The sequence below is a fragment of the Silene latifolia genome, chromosome 4 (assembly GCF_048544455.1).
Source record: "Silene latifolia isolate original U9 population chromosome 4, ASM4854445v1, whole genome shotgun sequence".
Classification (NCBI taxonomy): domain Eukaryota; kingdom Viridiplantae; phylum Streptophyta; class Magnoliopsida; order Caryophyllales; family Caryophyllaceae; genus Silene; species Silene latifolia.
In genome coordinates this window covers 54464545-54488156 of record NC_133529.1, presented here as the reverse complement: position 1 = coordinate 54488156, position 23612 = coordinate 54464545, and the positions used below count along the sequence as shown (strand labels likewise).

General features: G+C 34.2%; 3 long non-coding RNA genes across 13 annotated transcripts; 1 reads left to right on the top strand and 2 right to left on the bottom strand.

The window, feature by feature from the left end:
- The first annotated feature begins 1997 nt into the window (after positions 1–1997).
- On the top strand, positions 1998–7744 carry LOC141653498 (uncharacterized). 11 transcript variants are annotated; one of them, XR_012547435.1, is made up of 6 exons: positions 1998–3521; positions 3751–3933; positions 4067–4097; positions 5161–5254; positions 6368–6446; positions 7422–7744. It is a non-coding gene; the product is annotated as an uncharacterized LOC141653498 (long non-coding RNA). The 11 variants fall into 11 exon arrangements; XR_012547436.1 differs by having other exon boundaries at positions 4659–5254; XR_012547431.1 differs by having other exon boundaries at positions 4067–4151.
- An 8485-nt stretch (positions 7745–16229) lies between these two features.
- Positions 16230–18573, bottom strand: LOC141652247 (uncharacterized). Its single transcript, XR_012547073.1, has 2 exons — positions 18192–18573; positions 16230–16768 (listed from the first exon to the last, which is right to left on the bottom strand). It is a non-coding gene; the product is annotated as an uncharacterized LOC141652247 (long non-coding RNA).
- Positions 18574–21155: 2582 nt separating this feature from the next.
- LOC141652246 (uncharacterized) lies at positions 21156–23361 on the bottom strand. The gene is made up of 3 exons (XR_012547072.1): positions 23274–23361; positions 22872–23142; positions 21156–21447 (listed from the first exon to the last, which is right to left on the bottom strand). It is a non-coding gene; the product is annotated as an uncharacterized LOC141652246 (long non-coding RNA).
- Between the last annotated feature and the right edge of the window lie 251 nt (positions 23362–23612).

The following is a 23612-nucleotide window of genomic DNA, read 5'->3' as shown; positions in this document are numbered from 1 at the left end:
ATTTGGGCTAGAAGACTTTACTATGGACGTCAAGTCGTCAAACAACAGATAAGAGGCCCTACCTTCGCCGCTTATTCCCTTTGGTAATTTATTTACGTTTTATCTAATTTCTATTTTTATACTGTCAATCGAAAAATGAGATTGTAACAAGAGTTCAGATGAATGAAGGCTAAGATAATAAAGGTGACTATCGAGATGAACAAGGGACTTACAACGAGGTTTGTATGGACCGAGATACTAAACTTGGAGTAAGTCTCTTGAGAGACGGTCTCATAATAAGTTTATTGAGAGACTATTTTACAATTTTAAGAAAAAATGGTACTGGATATAAAAAAAATAGGTACAAATCATGATGAGAGATAAAATAGGTACATTTATCATGTAAAAAGGTACGAAATTACTATGTCACGATCAACAATAAAAGGGTCATGAAAAACAAATAAATGGGTACGAAAGTTTGGTCTCTCAATAACTTAGTGAGAAATCGTCTCTCCCAAGTTTTGGTGCTAAACTTGTGCAGTAACAATAACTCAATCGATTTTACAAAAAGAGAGAGCAATTGAGCCAGAGCAAGAACTGTAGCCGTAGTGTGTTTCATTCTCGTGGCTAACGTCGTATGGAGCGGGATATTGTTAAGTTTAAGACCCAGTCTTCGATTTCAGTCGACCGTTTAGCATTTCTTTGCGGATACAAAGAGATGGTTGCAGTAGCTAATAAGACTAAAAGAAAGAAGACTACGGTAATAATGTACATATGTCGTTGTAGTCCATTGTAAATTTAAATCGATCTATATCTATCTATCTATCTATCTATCTATCTATCTATCTATAACATTTACAAAACCCAAGGTGTGGTTACTAGGGCAGAGCAAAAAATCGATTATCCAAACTGATCCGATATCCGATCCGAATCTGATCCGAATGTTTGGATATCTGATCCGAAAGTTAGGTTTGGTTTGGATATCTGATCCGAAATCTTTGGTTTTGGTTTGGATATGGATATTAGAATTAAAACATTTGGATATCCGATCCGATACGAAACTATAGTTTTCTAGTATAATTTCGAGAAAATAAAATTTTATTTGATACAACAACTTAATTAATGTTTAAAATATTAGAGAAATATCTAGGTGGTACTTAAATTTTATGTCGAGAACATTGGAATAAGAATACTAAAGAAAATCATCATGTAAGACTATGAATATAATCGTGTTTCAAACTTAATTTTAAAGTAAATTCTAAAGTATGGATATCCGATGGATATCCGCATCCGATCCGATTGTTTTGGATACCCGAACATTGGATATCCGAAACATTTGGTTTGGATATTGGATATCTAACTTCAGAATTTTTAATATGGATATCCGATCCGAACTAACACTTTGGATCAAATATCCGATCCGTACTCTGCCCTAGTAGTTACTGTTCCCAGAACAGTAATTATTGCCATTTTTTCCCATTTTACCCCTGGCTTTTTTCTACACTCTTTATCGTTCTTTCCTCCTCTTCTCTCTGATCACTTTCTCTTTCTCTTTACTTGATGCGATTTCTCTTTCTTTATGTGTACCAATTTATCACCACCATTAAGCTACTTCCTAATTTAATTTCTGGGTTTTGTGGGCGTGATAATGTACCCTGCTGAATCTTTCTTCCGTTTCTCTTACTCATTAAAGCAACAACAATGGCGATCAAGAATGGAATCTGTCACCAACAAGTAGCAGGTTAGTTGCTCTGCTGAATTGTGTGATTTCTTCCTATCTGTTATTGATTTGTGAATTAAATTACATAAGTTAGGGTTTAGTTTTGGGTTTAAATTGATGGCATGCAATAATTTGGGGCTTTTTTTGAGGTTTTAATTGACTGCATGTATTAATTTGTGGCTCAAAAGGGTATCCACAGAATCACACCAACAAAGTTAATTATTTTTATTAATTTGATTCTTACATTTTGTTTTGTGCAATTACGATTGTTGAAAATGGCGGAACTGATTTTCCTTCAATGCCGGAGGCATTTAGGTTGACAAATGATTAGGCATTTCTCTCTTCATCTTTTTGCTCTTATTGTACGGTTGGCTATCACCTTCTCTAAACTTCATAATTTGATATTCCTTTGATACTCCAATAACAATTAGTACTAATTAACGCTGTGGAAAGTGTGATGTTTTTGTTTGCTTTTTGCTATACACAAGTGCTAATCGTGATTTCATCTAACATTCCATGATTTCCATGTTATGTTTGATTATGTAGCGATTCTTGGTGTCTTATCTGTTGATAATTCACTAGTACGCTGTTTTTATTGCTACTAATAATTATCATTATGCATATTTATTTGACTATTTTACGGACTGAATAATTCACGTGGGTTAGTTGTTTCATTATTTCGTACCTGAGGTTTGCAGGAACTGATGCCTTCAATGCCGAAAGCAGTCATAAACAAATATGCATTAATCAAAAGGCATTTTTGCTGCCACCCTTCATTCGGTCCTCTCACAAAACTCGGAATTAGTGTTTTAGTCCTATAAAATGTTATTTCTTGTAGTTTTGTCATTTTTTGGTCGTTGGCTGGATATTGGAGGTAGGGATAGGCCCCAATAAGCTGCTAAAGTCCAGAGTATATGAAATCAAATATGGATATTGCAGGCAACAAAAAGGCTAAAGCAATAACACGAAATAATAATACTATCAATAAGAATCTAGACATTGGCTAACTTGAGTATATTACCTCCATTGTATCTTCAAGCTTATACGATTATGTTTTCTCTTTTTGCTTTATTACACGGAGTCGACAATGCTACTTTTCTTAGGCTGATCGTTTACTGACGCCTGTGTTGGCTGTGTTGGCTGCTTCAGGGATTGTTTCATGTTAGCATATTGTTCTTTGGCTGTTTAGATCAATTGTATTCGGTACTAAGCTTAACTCTTGTCACTACAATGGATATAATGCTTAAATTTGAAATTAGTTGCATGACATTAGGGACAAAAAATTTTGTTTTGCTTTTGGTGTAAGAGTAGTAGTGGACAAGAGCTCCCGAGATTGTGTTACTGTACTTTGTTGGTGACTATCTCGACGATATTAACCGCGGGTTTCAAGCTCGATTAAGGAGGTGATTCGTGATAAACTTATGGCAGCCATTGTAAAAACAGGTTGTACTTCATGGCATTAATACAAGTTTAATGGAAATAGAATTGGAGGTAGGAACAACTACATTAGGTAAGAAAGTTGTTACAGAATTATTTGTTACAGTAATCCTGTATTTAAAGTAATCAAGCAAGGTTAATTTGCTCAATCTCTCAATTGATTTCTATAGGTAGCCAATTTAGAAAGTCATTTTACTTTTTTTTTATCATAATCCAAAAATTATCTCCTAACACAGTTGCTTCTTTCATCCATGAACAGCTCCATTACGAGACATATCTCTGTATATGCCTATTGTCGTGCTATGATCCTGCAGTTGAATACTTGGACACTTCTAGATGCGTGCCTTGTCTGATGGATGTTGTCAAAAGTTCCACACAAGAGAAGGTAAACATACTAGATTTTTTCCTTTTTCCCTCATAACTTCCAAATCACTTTGCTTATTATTGTCACATAAACACCAAAATATATTTTATGGTGTTGGTCGACTTCCATTACCCTCTTTAGTAAAAATGATGGTCTGGAATCATCCTAGCATTTGGCCACTGAAGTTACTGGTCACACAGTGATCAGAAATATATTTGCATGATAAGTCACATGATTGAATGTATGATAGGTGGTTATGGTCATTGTCATGACTTTCAAGAATCTGCTTCCAAGATCGACATTTGGTGCCCAGATGATGGACCTTGGAATGCCCTAGATTTTGCAAAATATGAAAGCTTATGCTTTGGGCGGACGATTTCTAAGTTCATTTGAGGCGGCTTTGGAAGGGAGAACAAGATTCCAGGCTACGGAGGTGAGAGTGGCGGCGAAAGCAACTTTCTACGGTTTTATCTTGCTCATTTTTTATTCCTTATTTGATTTCCTATCGGATTATAGGTTTTTGTTTGAACTCTTATTGATTGCAGTTTGTTTTTTGATGTGTATAGTGTGCAGTTGCTAGGTTTTGCTTTTAATGAGGTGATTCCTTTCCTCTTTCTCCTTGTCTCTCCACTTCGGGTTGCTTATTCACAAGTGAGATACGCTGTTGTTTTTTTGTAACTTGTTTTATCAATCAATCGAGCCAATCAGCAATTACAATAATGATGTTGACTGAAGTGGGTATTTGCTTAATTATTTGGAATTACAGTTGATTGAGTCATTAGTGGTTGTTTGGGGTCTTTCTTTTCAGATGGTTGTTTTAGAGTCGGATTTGTTAACACTTCAAAGGGTTTTGAGAGTCCATATACAGAGGTATAAATTGCGTTTTTATATCGTTGTTCCTCTGCTATTGCTGCTTCTATCTCGCCTGTAGACTTACTCCCTTTTTTCCTTCTTTTTGCTCGTATCCCACCTCTACATTTTACCTTTTAAGCCCTTATTTTCTTCCCCTTATTCATCTTCTTCTGTTGCTTCTTTGCCTAGTGATTACTATGATGCCCAATCCCATGTTTCTCGTTTTCTTTATTTATTTGATTTTTTCGTTTACGTCTACTCTTTAGGACTGATTTTTATATTTGGGTTTTTGGTATGCAATCATAGTTGTTGTTTAAGGCGAAGGAAATCAGACTCAAGTTCATGCTTCAATGCGGAAAGTAACCGATTAGGATTTTTGTATTTTTGTTATTATGATTAGTCTCTTTATTATTGTGGATTGTATAATCTAATTTTCCTAATTGTGTTTAAATTTGGTGTATGGGGGCTCGGAGATTTGGTTGGATGCAGTTGTTGAGTTAATATGTGATTTGTGTTCATGAAATAATTGTAGATGTGGTGAAAACTAAAGAGTTGTGGGATACATTCATTTTTGTATATTTGTTATTATGATCAGAGTCTTAATCATAATTGCTGTACCAAATTTTGCTGATTGTGTTTATGGTTGGTGTATGGGTTTTTAGTTGCCCTGTTTCTGTGCCATCTACTTTGAAGGACACAATTGGAGCTACTATGAAACCTTTCTTTCCTGACCATTCCATTGTGCGGAGTTTTGTGTTAGACGTAGTTGTTGATTGATATGTAATTTGTGCTGCTGAATTGATTGTAGGGGATGCGGCAGAAATGAAGGAGCTGTTCAATAAGCTTGTGGTGCTTAAGCTCAATGGAGGTGTGGGGACTACCATTGGTTGCACCGGCCCTAAGTACGGTGATTTAATTTCCCATAAATGTTTATGTTGTTAAAGGTGTTTGTAGCAGGTGTTCGTCTTGCGTGATTTGGTATTTTAACATTTGGATTAGTGGTTATTTCATCTATCAATTTTGTTTTGGAAATTCTGTTGAGTCTGATTTGGCTTACTAATTTACGCTTAGTTTGTTGGAATTATCGTTTAGTGTTTCATCTACTGGTGAAAGTTTTAGCATTTGTATTGTGAAGCACCAATACATAATTAGGCATCTAAGCTCGTTGTTTGAAATTGTTGTACTCTAGCATCTCTGGTATTGGTTTAATGTGTTATCTGAAGATTGTTGCTATAAGTTGTTTTAATCACCAAGTTTCATGACTATTTGATGGAATGTATGCATTTTTGGGTATCAGGTTCAATTTGAGTGTTAAGATTAGGATCGTAGGTAGTCGTGGTATAGCTGCTTAGTTTATTAATTGAATTTGCAGCATTCTTCAAAGTTATTGAATCTGCTCTAAGATGAGACAAAATGTCGCAATTTGGTCACTTTCGGTTGCTATTATCCCGTCTCCTCTCCCTCCTCTCTCTAGAACAGCAATGGAGGCGATCTACTTCTGTGTGTTCGCATCTTTCGCTTCGTTCAAATTACCTCAATGTTTACTCTTTCATGATAGCTAATTTTATCTACTTTGACCCTCCCTTTTTTTTTCATTTTAGTTTTCTTTTCAATTTTTATCTTGTGTTTCTGTGGCGTCCCATTTTTCATGACATTAAGACTGAAATTTGAAGGAAGTGTGTAACTTTAGGTAAGGGATGTGCTTGTTACGAAGTAAATACGGAGTAGTACTTATCAAACGTACAACTTTTCCTTCCTTTCTGCTATAGCAAATCTCTGACATGCTGATAAATTTCGTTCAAAGTTGACATTAGTCGTACACTAAACTAGAATATGGAGAATATGATTAAGGTGGAGGGAGTAAACTAATTTGCCTTTGCTGTTGTATATATTCTACTGTATGTATGTTATATACTTATATGAGTATTCAGTTGTCTGTAGAGAAGGAAATCCTTCTGTCCAAATAGGCGGCGAAGACGTACACTTATGTATAGTTGGTCTTGGTTATGATGTAGGTCTACCCAGCTTTCGAGTGCAATAATTGTTTCTCGGTTCTGTTGCTGCACAAACATGCCAATGGTTCTACAAGCCTAGGTAAATGCTTCTAACTATCTAAAAGTTGTTTTCCGTGCGCAGCTTATTACTGGGATGCATAGTCTCACCTTGGTCGAGGTGCACAAACTTATATATCTTACTGAGTAGAGTGGTTGGTTCAATCTAGGTCTAAGGGTTGTCTTGTATTTGGGACCTATTAGTAGTTATCCCCTCTGTATTGGTTCAATCTAGGTCTAACGGTTGTCTTGTATTTGGGACCTATTAGTAGTTATCCCCTCTATATTGGCATCAAACCCCTCTTTATTAAGGGTATTGGTTAATTAAGTGCAATTTCCCATATTTTATGGGTTTTAAACCATGCTCACCATTATTTCCTGGTGAAACCGGTATCGATACGCTGGTGGAGCGAGGTTATAAAGGAGAACCTTCTAATATCTCAATCTATGAATTACGTGTAATTATGAATCTGGGTGCATTTTGACGTTTTCTAGGATTAATGAGCGTGAAGCCAAATTACAGAATGCACTTAATTTTTATTGATATAACTTTGCAATTGTTTGGTTTTAATAGTGTAGGGAGCATGGGATGTTCAAGTTTGTGTAATTCATTAGGTAACAATAAGTCTCCCTTAAGGTTGAGATGGATACCATTCGACCCGTCTTTAGGTTAAGACGGATAGTGCAGTCTCGATGTTAAGACAGATACCATCCACCCGTCTTAAGGTTAAGACTGGATACCGTCTGTCTTAAATGAGAATTTGTGCTAAACTAACGTTCTTTGGCCCAAGATCCCATGCTCTCTACACTATTTGTTCAAAGTCAACATACCCTTTCTAGATTCCTAATTCAATTCTTACTCCTATAGATCTCAAATTAACAAAAAGTTAGCTGGTAATTCATAAAACACAGAAAGTTTATGTAATTCAAGTCCTTGTTTGGTTTTAATATAACTTTGCAATGTTCTGAACTTGTTTTTCAAATATTATTTTGATTGATTATTATTAATGCTTCACAGGCTTCTTCGACTTGTCCCATGTGTGACACAATTGTAAGATGGTGCCCATAGCTTCACAACATGACACCTGCTGTTACTAGCCATTTAAGTTCAGAAAGTGGAGACTCAAGAAAAAAAAGTTAGCTTAGAAAGTGTGGACTCTAATAGTTTTTATATTAAAGTTCAGTACGTGTTAGAATGATCCTATTTACGTGAATGGTGTATGCTGGAAATACTATGTCGTTGATACTCGTATGTCGAGGTTAATCAATAGTTCAATACTATGTTTGTCGTTGATACAAGAACACATTATGGGATATCACGGTTCCACCATCTATTTATTATATATAATCTATCACGCTCATTTCTATTGATATGCTACCGATTTACTTCCTCTTAGCATTCTACCAAATTGGGGCACCGCGCCCTACAACTAGTATAAGAAAAAAAATAACATCATGCAATACCCAGACTATACTATACTATTACTTTATTAATCCTAACCATCAATGCATATAGTTACGCAAACTACTACGAAGTGCTTGATTTAAATATAAAATGGTGCCTCTTTTGTATGAAGTAGTTACCGGTCGGTCAGTTGACTAAGCGTCATTCATTAGCAATTAAAATAAATTACATAGAATGAGTTATCTTAGAAAATTAGGATGACTACAATTATATTTAAAATATTGTCTATCTATTTTTATAATGCAATTTTAAAGACAACCTGTGCGGAGTCGCATAAGGTTACGATAAGGGTTAGGGGTCAAGCAAGGGGTGGGACTAGGTTGGTGGTTACGCTGGAGTACAAGACGTAGACGGTGGAGGCAAGGTAGGGTAAGGTAGTTGGAGGACGGACGTAGGATATATAGGGATTGAAGGATGGTGGTTAGTTGTGAGGGACTGGGGGTGCGGAGATATTGGTTGGGAGGGACGTCGTGGTCCGAGGTGTCGGCCACCCGCGGGGTTTGCTTGTAGGCGATCATTGATGGCGAATGTTACTTCCAGACGTCCAGGTGATGATGAGTGGGAGAGAAAATGAAGAAGAGGGTAGAAAATTGTGAGGATAATAAAGAACAAGGGTAAGATGACAAAAAAGTACGTGTACAATAATGAGTAAAATCAAATATATATTGCGTGATAAAACGGTACGAAATCGACAATAATTTTATATTCACTTTTCCTATTTTACCATACGTTAAAAAGTCAGAGAAAAAAAAGCAGTGTACTTCGAATAGAATTAAGCAACATAAACTTATCAAACGTGTATGAGTAGACAAAGTAAATTTTCTAAAATTTAGTTATTTACTCCCTCCATTCAACTCCACTTTACAAGCATTCTATTTCCGTCCATTCAACTCCACTTTACAGGTTTCCTTATTTGGACATGTAAAAGACCTTTCTATCCTTATTGAAAATCTATATTTACAAAAAATGCCATTCATACCCCACACAAATCCACCATAAAACTCACCTTTATATTTTTTTAATATCTTTAACCCCACCATTCCCTTTCCCTATGTACTTTTAATAGTTTTTTTAATCCGTTTCTTAATACCCGCGCAAAAAGCAATGTTGCAAAGTGGAGTTGAATGGAGGGAGTACTAAATAAGAAAATACGTAAGTTTTTATTTCTAATGATACTTTTCGTTACCACCCGTGCAGTGCACGGGTTTCAAAACTAGTCTAGCTTGATTTATTTACCTTTTAATAGTTTCCAAAATATAACCTACTTATATTATATTTGTGTATGTTAAATAATTGTATAATTATATGATGATATTAATTAATAACATAAGTGAGACATGTTTATTTTAAGGAAAATCATCATATTTTGATATTCTTTAAATTTATACTTCAACCAAAACTATATAATATTTACATTGATGTCCCTTGGCCGGATCCATAACACAGTGCCATCGATTAAAAACTATATATTATAATTAAGTTGTATAGATTTATTTAATTACATTGAAATCCTTTATATATATATATATATATATATATATATATATATATATATATATATATATATATATATATATATATATATATATATATATATATATATATATATATGGGGATCCTATGAGTCCGGGTTTTAAATGAGTCCGTCCTATCATTATACACCGTCGGATCTAATACTCTTCAATGCATCGATTGCGACACGTCATGTTTGAATAATTAGAACAAAATCACTCAAACATTCCCTTTCCTTCGTTCTCTTTCTCTCTCTTTCCATTCTCTTTCAGTAAACAAAATCCCCAAAATTAACTACTCCGTAAAAGAAATTGTCGAAGATTGCTGAGAAAATTTACCATCGTGATTCTTCATCTTCATCTGATTCGGATTCCAACGAGTACAAACATTCAGGTGAGAATATGTCCATTATTTATGTTAATAATTTTGATTCAAATTGTACTGTTGCGATTGCAGTTTTACGAATTCGATTTTATCTCCATGAGTTTGTATAGATTGGAGCTTTAACTTATATATATTGTTATTATCTTTCATTTTATAGCAATTGTATAGTAGTTTCTTAATTTTCTGCAATTTTTTGTTTGATCGATATCCAAATGGATTCATGCTCGGTTGATTGTACTTAGTTGATATAGGTTTATAGAATGTTTGATTAAAGCAATCATCGATTGCTAAAGATAATCTTTGGATAGCATAGAAAATCCAAGGAGATGTAATTGTCTGTTCCTTCATTTTATGTATCATGATTGTTACTGTCTTTATTGCGATATGAGTAGCCTAACTTATCGTCATAGGTAATTTGTTGCGATATGAGTACAAACAAGTATTGTTGAGAAAATTCACGATCGATATTCTTCATCCTTTTCTGATTTCGATTTTGATGATTACAAACCTTACGATTTATGTTCAAATCCAAGGTTTATCGTCCCATTGGTCGTCAATAATTTGTTGACAAATTCCTCCGCGGTGGTAAAAGTATGTGTCTCCTCTTTCGAAACGTTTGTTTATTTCAGTGTTTGTCTTGAATTTATTGCAATTGCTTATTTGATTATTTTAACTGTATTAATGATTGTAAAATTTGTCCATGTGTTTGGCCGTCAACAATTTGTTCACAAACTTTGAAGTTCTGTTCTTCAATTGACATTTTGATTACCAGTTTTTTTTTTCCATGATAGTATTAGTTAGTTATTGTAACACCTATCCAATGTAATTGTAACATATACTATTGTTATGGTTGCTTGTTATTGTAACGCTTACAGTTTTGTTATTGTAATGCTTACTAACTATTATAGTATCACTTATAATGTGTTTGTTATTCTTTGTTAGGGGTATTTTAATTAAAGCTAAACAAATGTTTGGGACGAAGACACTATAAATTAATTTTTACCGTAAAATATTGCCTAGTTATTGCAACATACTAACATGAGTTTTACTGTAACACATTTACATAGTCATTGTAACACATATTTGTCGTCATTATAACACATATTTTTAGGACATAAAGTTGCGATTTCTTTTATATGTAAGAAGATATTTTGTCGTAAATGGCGAGAATCAGTCAAACCAAAGCCATTTTAAAACGCGAGTTGACGAGTTGGTTGGCTATTAAGCACTTAAATTCTGAAAATTTGACATATGTTATGAATAATTATGTTTCGAATTTTCAAAGCCAATTAGCTTAAATGGTAGAGCATTGTGCAATGCACAAGTTGTGGGTTCGATTCCCATGTTGGCTATAAAACTTAATAGTAATGTTATATATATTCTAAGTCTCCTCCGTCTTGTGAGAGTGAAATTCATTCTCCCTACACTTACCTGATTAGAGTAATGCCCTTACACACCTACATGATTTGAATAGCCCTCAAAATCATTCAACACTACTCAGTCGCTTTATTCTAATTGTTTGAGCATGTTATTCTAATTATATAAGCATGTTATTCTAATATTAAAGGCGTGTTATTCTAATTTGAATTACTCATTTGTTTGCTCCGTAAACAAATAAGTAGTGTTTTATATGAAGCTACTCTAAAAAAGATTAACAAAGTTTGAACATTGGAACAAGTTATGTTCTCTATACGATTTTTATTTCTTCGTCTATGTGGGAGTCGAACCCACATCTTATGCCATAGCACAATGCTCTACCCTTTTTGAGCTAATAGACGTCATAGTGTATATAAAGAATTTGGAATGACAACAGTTGCAAATATGGTACATAGGAGAAAGAGGACCAAATATAATGAGATTTGGAGCTTGACTTCTGATCAGCAGCAACACCAGAATCTAGAATTCTGGCACCAATTGTCATTTGGTCAAGTGTGCTTTGTTAGTATCTTTGACACGGTACTCACAATAAAGGTTCATCAGCTTGGGTTCCTCTCCTTATGCCGAGTAATTCGCTTCGCCCCTCGCTTGCGTGGCTTGGTCCGAGAAAGATCTATAGGATGTTCGACTAGATAGACTTAATGTGGAACCTACTGACCAACGTTATCAGTCCAATCTCAGTCCACGAATGCTCAGTCCAGTATTCAGTTAGAATGATGTCGCATGGGGCCTGTTTCACAATCAACAACCTCAACAGCTTCAAACTTAAAAGCATCAAATTCTTCTTCGACGGTTCTCATCGGAACTTGACTCCGTCTTCGTCTGCATCGCAAGAAGAATCGCTTCTTTTGATTCTGAATCCGGCACTTTCTCGACTTCGTCTGACTCATGTCCCAAAGCAAACATTGGCTTTATTTGGTTCCAACAACTCCAAAGCGAGATTAAGCATACAAAAAATAAACAAATACCGATAACTCGATAAGAGTTTACAATACAAACAAGAACCAGTCATTCATATTCGATGATAGTCTACTCCTCGCCGCAAGCCGTGCCTCAATTGCTAGTGAAGAAACAGAGACGCCAACATAAGAAGAAGACGCCAGCTACCGATACATAAACCTAACATGAAGCATCCATGCCACAACCGAACCTTGGCCAAATCGAAGCATAAACAACGGTGACTCATTCCTAATAAAAGCCAATTAAGTAAATAGAAGCGCATGAACAAGAGCTAAACAAAGGATGTCGTAAGTCCCCCAGGAACAAATTGGTCAAGGATAATTATCATTGAACTAGTATAAAAAAGGTGATATTATTAAACAAGCGTGCAAGAGATTTACAAAAAGACTCCAAGAATTAGTCGTTTGTGCACAATCCGGATACCGGACTAAAGGGAGGAAAACAGACGGACACCATTATCATTAAATGAGATACATATACCATTATAGTAAAACAGACAACCACCATTATCGTAACACCCCGACCACCATTATTGTAACACAAATATATAAATATAGTAACACCAAGAAAGCACTCACACCATCAAAGTAACACATTAATAGATATTATATTGTGGAATTATTTTTCTCTACATCCGAATTACTAGCAAATGATGGTCAAGAAATCAAAACTATAAAGTTAAAATTAGAAAATGATATAATCAAACAAAACCATCACAATCATATAAAAAAATCTGATAACTAATCAAGATAGGAGCAAATTCAGTCAATTGGCAATGAAACTATATTAGAAAAAGGATTTAATAACAACAATGACTAGTGTCTTATTATCGTAACACAGACACAACATTGTTATAACATAAGTAGACCATTACCGTAACAAATACATTGTTATCGTAATACATACAAAACATTGTTATAACATAAGTAGACCATTACCGTAACATAGATATATTGTTACTGTAAGAGAGTTAAACACTATCCTAAACATTCAACACTATTAAATAAGGTTGGCGACTTGACCACTAGTTACAAACTTATGTAACAGAGCTATCTGCAGTTAATCAACTAGAATGAAGAATAACATCAAATATTTCGAAATGAGGTATATTGCCTTCAAAAACAAATTTGATTGAAAAAATCGCATTACCTAAAAATCACGAATACCAAAACGCAGAAGTTAGGTTTTCATATTTCGGCAGATAGACTTAACAATAACTAAACTCGAGGCTTACTAGATAAAGTAATCAGAATGACAAATGGTTACGACTGTGATTAATATGTATTATTGCAATTATGCAGGGAATTTAAAAAATCAAACTGAAAAGGAAAACACAAGAATACTGTACGCATACTATTCTCGCTTTCCTCACTTTTGAATCATTGTCCAGTCGAAACAAATAAATGTACGAAATATTGAGGAAAAAGAAAGTAAGTTAATAGAATTATTTATTAAAAGCTTGATAAGAACAATTTATATGACTGTGATTTACGATTAAGAGATGAAACAAAAGTGAACATGAGTAACAATCGTAGAAAAAATGCAGAAAATACCTAAATTTTCAAGGAATCGCAGAAACGATTGTAGAAGACGATGAAGATCAGCATATACACCTTTACACAAATAGGATCGGGAATCGTGTCAGAACATTAGACAGCTAGAGTGATCGAAGAAATAGAAGCAGAAAAATTGGCGATGAATAAGAAGAATTAATCAAAAATTGAAGAGATGAGAAAGAATTAACCGAAAATTAAAGATCGGCGTGAAGATTAGAAGCAAACTGAATAATGAGGGAGAAATTGGAAGATAGAGAAAGAAGAGAGAGAAAGTTTTCATAAATAATGGCTGAATATTTCATAAAACGAGTTTATATAGTTTAGAAGTAGTATGTAGATCTTAGATTAAATCTGAGCCATCCGATTGAGATGATCAAATGGCTAGAAATGGTAGGACGGACTCACCCTAAAACCTAGACTCAATAGATCCTAATTCTATATACAGTGGGGATCCGGTGAGTCCGGGGTTTTAAATGAGTCCGTCCTATCATTATACACCGTCAGATCTAATACTCTTCAATGCATCAGATTGCGACACGTCATGCTGAATAATTAGAACAAAATCACTCAAACATTCCCTTTCCTTCGTTCTCTTTCTCTCTCTTTCCATTCTCTTTCAGTAAACAAAATCCCCAAAATTAACTACTCCGTAAAAGAAATTGTCGAAGATTGCTGAGAAAATTTACCATCGTGATTCTTCATCTTCATCTGATTCGGATTCCAACGAGTACAAACATTCAGGTGAGAATATGTCCATTATTTATGTTAATAATTTTGATTCAAATTGTACTGTTGCGATTGCAGTTTTACGAATTCGATTTTATCTCCATGAGTTTGTATAGATTGGAGCTTTAACTTATATATATTGTTATTATCTTTCATTTTATAGCAATTGTATAGTAGTTTCTTAATTTTCTGCAATTTTTTGTTTGATCGATATCCAAATGGATTCATGCTCGGTTGATTGTACTTAGTTGATATAGGTTTATAGAATGTTTGATTAAAGCAATCATCGATTGCTAAAGATAATCTTTGGATAGCATAGAAAATCCAAGGAGATGTAATTGTCTGTTCCTTCATTTTATGTATCATGATTGTTACTGTCTTTATTGCGATATGAGTAGCCTAACTTATCGTCATAGGTAATTTGTTGCGATATGAGTACAAACAAGTATTGTTGAGAAAATTCACGATCGATATTCTTCATCCTTTTCTGATTTCGATTTTGATGATTACAAACCTTACGATTTATGTTCAAATCCAAGGTTTATCGTCCCATTGGTCGTCAATAATTTGTTGACAAATTCCTCCGGTGGTAAAGTATGTGTCTCCTCTTTCGAAACGTTTGTTTATTTCAGTGTTTGTCTTGAATTTATTGCAATTGATTATTTGATTATTTTAACTGTATTAATGATTGTAAAATTTGTCCATGTGTTTGGCCGTCAACAATTTGTTCACAAACTTTGAAGTTCTGTTCTTCAATTGACATTTTGATTACCAGTTTTTTTTTTCCATGATAGTATTAGTTAGTTATTGTAACACCTATCCAATGTAATTGTAACATATACTATTGTTATGGTTGCTTGTTATTGTAACGCTTTACGAGTACGTTATTGTAATGCTTACTAACTATTATAGTATCACTTATAATGTGTTTGTTATTCTTTGTTAGGGGTATTTTAATTAAAGCTAAACAAATGTTTGGGACGAAGACACTATAAATTAATTTTTACCGTAAAATATTGCCTAGTTATTGCAACATACTAACATGAGTTTTATCTTTGTAACACATTTACATAGTCATTGTAACACATATTTGTCGTCATTATAACACATATTTTTAGGACATAAAGTTGCGATTTCTTTTATATGTAAGAAGATATTTTGTCGTAAATGGCGAGAATCAGTCAAACCAAAGCCATTTTAAAACGCGAGTTGACGAGCTGGGTTGGCTATTGGGCACTTAAATTCTGAAAATTTGACATATGTTATGAATAATTATGTTTCGAATTTTCAAAGCCAATTAGCTTAAATGGTAGAGCATTGTGCAATGCACAAGTTGTGGGTTCGATTCCCATGTTGGCTATAAAACTTAATAGTAATGTTATATATATTCTAAGTCTCCTCCGTCTTGTGAGAGTGAAATTCATTCTCCCTACACTTACCTGATTAGAGTAATGCCCTTACACACCTACATGATTTGAATAGCCCTCAAAATCATTCAACACTACTCAGTCGCTTTATTCTAATTGTTTGAGCATGTTATTCTAATTATATAAGCATGTTATTCTAATATTAAAGGCGTGTTATTCTAATTTGAATTACTCATTTGTTTGCTCCGTAAACAAATAAGTAGTGTTTTATATGAAGCTACTCTAAAAAAGATTAACAAAGTTTGAACATTGGAACAAGTTATGTTCTCTATACGATTTTTATTTCTTCGTCTATGTGGGAGTCGAACCCACATCTTATGCCATAGCACAATGCTCTACCCTTTTTGAGCTAATAGACGTCATAGTGTATATAAAGAATTTGGAATGACAACAGTTGCAAATATGGTACATAGGAGAAAGAGGACCAAATATAATGAGATTTGGAGCTTGACTTCTGATCAGCAGCAACACCAGAATCTAGAATTCTGGCACCAATTGTCATTTGGTCAAGTGTGCTTTGTTAGTATCTTTGACACGGTACTCACAATAAAGGTTCATCAGCTTGGGTTCCTCTCCTTATGCCGAGTAATTCGCTTCGCCCCTCGCTTGCTGTGCTTGGTCCGAGAAAGATCTATAGGATGTTCGACTAGATAGACTTAATGTGGAACCTACTGACCAACGTTATCAGTCCAATCTCAGTCCACGAATGCTCAGTCCAGTATTCAGTTAGAATGATGTCGCATGGGGCCTGTTTCACAATCAACAACCTCAACAGCTTCAAACTTAAAAGCATCAAATTCTTCTTCGACAGGTTCTACTGGAACTTCGACTCCGTCTTCGTCTGCATCAGCAGCAACTGCTTCTTTTGATTCTGAATCCGGCACTTTCTCGACTTCGTCTGACTCATGTCCCAAAGCAAACATTGGCTTTATTTGGTTCCAACAACTCCAAAGCGAGATTAAGCATACAAAAAATAAACAAATACCGATAACTCGATAAGAGTTTACAATACAAACAAGAACCAGTCATTCATATTCAGATAGTCTACTCCTGCCCGCAAGCTGTGCCTCAATTGCTAGTGAAGAAACAGAGACGCCAACATAAGAAGAAGACGCCAGCTACCGATACATAAACCTAACATGAAGCATCCATGCCACAACCGAACCTTGGCCAAATCAAGAAGTAGCATACAACAGTGACTCATTCCTAATAAAAGCCAATTAAGTAAATAGAAGCGCATGAACAAGAGCTAAACAAAGGATGTCGTAAGTCCCTGGGAACAAATTGGTCAAGGATAATTATCATTGAACTAGTATAAAAAAGGTGATATTATTAAACAACTGTGCAAGAGATTTACAAAAAGACTCCAAGAATTAGTCGTTTGTGCACAATCCGGATACCAGACTAAAGGGAGGAAAACAGACCGGACACCATTATCATTAAACAGATACATATACCATTATAGTAAAACAGACAACCACCATTATCGTAACACCCCGACCACCATTATTGTAACACAAATATATAAATATAGTAACACCAAGAAAGCACTCACACCATCAAAGTAACACAGTTCGGCAGATATTATATTGTGGAATTATTTTTCTCTACATCCGAATTACTAGCAAATGATGGTCAAGAAATCAAAACTATAAAGTTAAAATTAGAAAATGATATAATCAAACAAAACCATCACAATCATATAAAAAAATCTGATAACTAATCAAGATAGGAGCAAATTCAGTCAATTGGCAATGAAACTATATTAGAAAAAGGATTTAATAACAACAATGACTAGTGTCTTATTATCGTAACACAGACACAACATTGTTATAACATAAGTAGACCATTACCGTAACAAATACATTGTTATCGTAATACATACAAAACATTGTTATAACATAAGTAGACCATTACCGTAACATAGATATATTGTTACTGTAAGAGAGTTAAACACTATCCTAAACATTCAACACTATTAAATAAGGTTGGCGACTTGACCACTAGTTACAAACTTATGTAACAGAGCTATCTGCAGTTAATCAACTAGAATGAAGAATAACATCAAATATTTCGAAATGAGGTATATTGCCTTCGAAAAACAAATTTGATTGAAAAAATCGCACACGAAAATCACGAATACCAAAACGCAGAAGTTAGGTTTTCATATTTCGGCAGATAGACTTAACAATAACTAAACTCGAGGCTTACTAGATAAAGTAATCAGAATGACAAATGGTTACGACTGTGATTAATATGTATTATTGCAATTATGCAGGGAATTTAAAAAATCAAACTGAAAAAGGAAAACACAGTAATACCTGTACGCATACTATTCTCGCTTTCCCTCACTTTGAATCATTGTCCAGTCGAAACAAATAAATGTACGAAATATTGAGGAAAAAGAAAGTAAGTTAATAGAATTATTTATTAAAAGCTTGATAAGAACAATTTATATGACTGTGATTTACGATTAAGAGATGAAACAAAAGTGAACATGAGTAACAATCGTAGAAAAAATGCAGAAAATACCTAAATTTTCAAGGAATCGCAGAAACGATTGTAGAAGACGATGAAGATCAGCATATACACCTTTACACAAATAGGATCGGGAATCGTGTCAGAACATTAGACAGCTAGAGTGATCGAAGAAATAGAAGCAGAAAAATTGGCGATGAATAAGAAGAATTAATCAAAAATTGAAGAGATGAGAAAGAATTAACCGAAAATTAAAGATCAGCGTGAAGATTAGAAGCAAACTGAATAATGAGGGAGAAATTGGAAGATAGAGAAAGAAGAGAGAGAAAGTTTTCATAAATAATGGCTGAATATTTCATAAAACGAGTTTATATAGTTTAGAAGTAGTATGTAGATCTTAGATTAAATCTGAGCCATCCGATTGAGATGATCAAATGGCTAGAAATGGTAGGACGGACTCACCCTAAAACCTAGACTCAATAGATCCTAATTCTATATACAGTGGGGATCCGGTGAGTCCGGGGTTTTAAATGAGTCCGTCCTATCATTATACACCGTCGATCTAATACTCTTCAATGCATCGTTGCGACACGTCATGCTGAATAATTAGAACAAAATCACTCAAACATTCCCTTTCCTTCGTTCTCTTTCTCTCTCTTTCCATTCTCTTTCAAGAAACAAAATCCCCAAAATTAACTACTCCGTAAAAGAAATTGTCAAGATTGAGAAAATTTACCATCGTGATTCTTCATCTTCATCTGATTCGGATTCCAACGAGTACAAACATTCAGGTGAGAATATGTCCATTATTTATGTTAATAATTTTGATTCAAATTGTACTGTTGCGATTGCAGTTTTACGAATTCGATTTTATCTCCATGAGTTTGTATAGATTGGAGCTTTAACTTATATATATTGTTATTATCTTTCATTTTATAGCAATTGTATAGTAGTTTCTTAATTTTCTGCAATTTTTTGTTTGATCGATATCCAAATGGATTCATGCTCGGTTGATTGTACTTAGTTGATATAGGTTTATAGAATGTTTGATTAAAGCAATCATCGATTGCTAAAGATAATCTTTGGATAGCATAGAAAATCCAAGGAGATGTAATTGTCTGTTCCTTCATTTTATGTATCATGATTGTTACTGTCTTTATTGCGATATGAGTAGCCTAACTTATCGTCATAGGTAATTTGTTGCGATATGAGTACAAACAAGTATTGTTGAGAAAATTCACGATCGATATTCTTCATCCTTTTCTGATTTCGATTTTGATGATTACAAACCTTACGATTTATGTTCAAATCCAAGGTTTATCGTCCCATTGGTCGTCAATAATTTGTTGACAAATTCCTCCGCGGTGGTAAAAGTATGTGTCTCCTCTTTCGAAACGTTTGTTTATTTCAGTGTTTGTCTTGAATTTATTGCAATTGCTTATTTGATTATTTTAACTGTATTAATGATTGTAAAATTTGTCCATGTGTTTGGCCGTCAACAATTTGTTCACAAACTTTGAAGTTCTGTTCTTCAATTGACATTTTGATTACCAGTTTTTTTTTTCCATGATAGTATTAGTTAGTTATTGTAACACCTATCCAATGTAATTGTAACATATACTATTGTTATGGTTGCTTGTTATTGTAACGCTTACGAGCTGTTATTGTAATGCTTACTAACTATTATAGTATCACTTATAATGTGTTTGTTATTCTTTGTTAGGGGTATTTTAATTAAAGCTAAACAAATGTTTGGGACGAAGACACTATAAATTAATTTTTACCGTAAAATATTGCCTAGTTATTGCAACATACTAACATGAGTTTTACTGTAACACATTTACATAGTCATTGTAACACATATTTGTCGTCATTATAACACATATTTTTAGGACATAAAGTTGCGATTTCTTTTATATGTAAGAAGATATTTTGTCGTAAATGGCGAGAATCTGTCAAACCAAAGCCATTTTAAAACGCGAGTTGACGAGCTGGGTTGGCTATTGGGCACTTAAATTCTGAAAATTTGACATATGTTATGAATAATTATGTTTCGAATTTTCAAAGCCAATTAGCTTAAATGGTAGAGCATTGTGCAATGCACAAGTTGTGGGTTCGATTCCCATGTTGGCTATAAAACTTAATAGTAATGTTATATATATTCTAAGTCTCCTCCGTCTTGTGAGAGTGAAATTCATTCTCCCTACACTTACCTGATTAGAGTAATGCCCTTACACACCTACATGATTTGAATAGCCCTCAAAATCATTCAACACTACTCAGTCGCTTTATTCTAATTGTTTGAGCATGTTATTCTAATTATATAAGCATGTTATTCTAATATTAAAGGCGTGTTATTCTAATTTGAATTACTCATTTGTTTGCTCCGTAAACAAATAAGTAGTGTTTTATATGAAGCTACTCTAAAAAAGATTAACAAAGTTTGAACATTGGAACAAGTTATGTTCTCTATACGATTTTTATTTCTTCGTCTATGTGGGAGTCGAACCCACATCTTATGCCATAGCACAATGCTCTACCCTTTTTGAGCTAATAGACGTCATAGTGTATATAAAGAATTTGGAATGACAACAGTTGCAAATATGGTACATAGGAGAAAGAGGACCAAATATAATGAGATTTGGAGCTTGACTTCTGATCAGCAGCAACACCAGAATCTAGAATTCTGGCACCAATTGTCATTTGGTCAAGTGTGCTTTGTTAGTATCTTTGACACGGTACTCACAATAAAGGTTCATCAGCTTGGGTTCCTCTCCTTATGCCGAGTAATTCGCTTCGCTCCTCGCTTGCTGTGCTTGGTCCGAGAAAGATCTATAGGATGTTCGACTAGATAGACTTAATGTGGAACCTACTGACCAACGTTATCAGTCCAATCTCAGTCCACGAATGCTCAGTCCAGTATTCAGTTAGAATGATGTCGCATGGGGCCTGTTTCACAATCAACAACCTCAACAGCTTCAAACTTAAAAGCATCAAATTCTTCTTCGACAGGTTCTACTGGAACTTCGACTCCGTCTTCGTCTGCATCAGCAGCAACTGCTTCTTTTGATTCTGAATCCGGCACTTTCTCGACTTCGTCTGACTCATGTCCCAAAGCAAACATTGGCTTTATTTGGTTCCAACAACTCCAAAGCGAGATTAAGCATACAAAAAATAAACAAATACCGATAACTCGATAAGAGTTTACAATACAAACAAGAACCAGTCATTCATATTCAGATAGTCTACTCCTGCCCGCAAGCTGTGCCTCAATTGCTAGTGAAGAAACAGAGACGCCAACATAAGAAGAAGACGCCAGCTACCGATACATAAACCTAACATGAAGCATCCATGCCACAACCGAACCTTGGCCAAATCAGAAGTAGCATAAACAACAGTGACTCATTCCTAATAAAAGCCAATTAAGTAAATAGAAGCGCATGAACAAGAGCTAAACAAAGGATGTCGTAAGTCCCTGGGAACAAATTGGTCAAGGATAATTATCATTGAACTAGTATAAAAAAGGTGATATTATTAAACAACTGTGCAAGAGATTTACAAAAAGACTCCAAGAATTAGTCGTTTGTGCACAATCCGGATACCAGACTAAAGGGAGGAAAACAGACCGGACACCATTATCATTAAACAGATACATATACCATTATAGTAAAACAGACAACCACCATTATCGTAACACCCCGACCACCATTATTGTAACACAAATATATAAATATAGTAACACCAAGAAAGCACTCACACCATCAAAGTAACACAGTTCGGCAGATATTATATTGTGGAATTATTTTTCTCTACATCCGAATTACTAGCAAATGATGGTCAAGAAATCAAAACTATAAAGTTAAAATTAGAAAATGATATAATCAAACAAAACCATCACAATCATATAAAAAAATCTGATAACTAATCAAGATAGGAGCAAATTCAGTCAATTGGCAATGAAACTATATTAGAAAAAGGATTTAATAACAACAATGACTAGTGTCTTATTATCGTAACACAGACACAACATTGTTATAACATAAGTAGACCATTACCGTAACAAATACATTGTTATCGTAATACATACAAAACATTGTTATAACATAAGTAGACCATTACCGTAACATAGATATATTGTTACTGTAAGAGAGTTAAACACTATCCTAAACATTCAACACTATTAAATAAGGTTGGCGACTTGACCACTAGTTACAAACTTATGTAACAGAGCTATCTGCAGTTAATCAACTAGAATGAAGAATAACATCAAATATTTCGAAATGAGGTATATTGCCTTCGAAAAACAAATTTGATTGAAAAAATCGCACACGAAAATCACGAATACCAAAACGCAGAAGTTAGGTTTTCATATTTCGGCAGATAGACTTAACAATAACTAAACTCGAGGCTTACTAGATAAAGTAATCAGAATGACAAATGGTTACGACTGTGATTAATATGTATTATTGCAATTATGCAGGGAATTTAAAAAATCAAACTGAAAAAGGAAAACACAGTAATACCTGTACGCATACTATTCTCGCTTTCCCTCACTTTGAATCATTGTCCAGTCGAAACAAATAAATGTACGAAATATTGAGGAAAAAGAAAGTAAGTTAATAGAATTATTTATTAAAAGCTTGATAAGAACAATTTATATGACTGTGATTTACGATTAAGAGATGAAACAAAAGTGAACATGAGTAACAATCGTAGAAAAAATGCAGAAAATACCTAAATTTTCAAGGAATCGCAGAAACGATTGTAGAAGACGATGAAGATCAGCATATACACCTTTACACAAATAGGATCGGGAATCGTGTCAGAACATTAGACAGCTAGAGTGATCGAAGAAATAGAAGCAGAAAAATTGGCGATGAATAAGAAGAATTAATCAAAAATTGAAGAGATGAGAAAGAATTAACCAGAAATTAAAGATCAGCGTGAAGATTAGAAGCAAACTGAATAATGAGGGAGAAATTGGAAGATAGAGAAAGAAGAGAGAGAAAGTTTTCATAAATAATGGCTGAATATTTCATAAAACGAGTTTATATAGTTTAGAAGTAGTATGTAGATCTTAGATTAAATCTGAGCCATCCGATTGAGATGATCAAATGGCTAGAAATGGTAGGACGGACTCACCCTAAAACCTAGACTCAATAGATCCTAATTCTATATACAGTGGGGATCCGGTGAGTCCGGGGTTTTAAATGAGTCCGTCCTATCATTATACACCGTCAGATCTAATACTCTTCAATGCATCA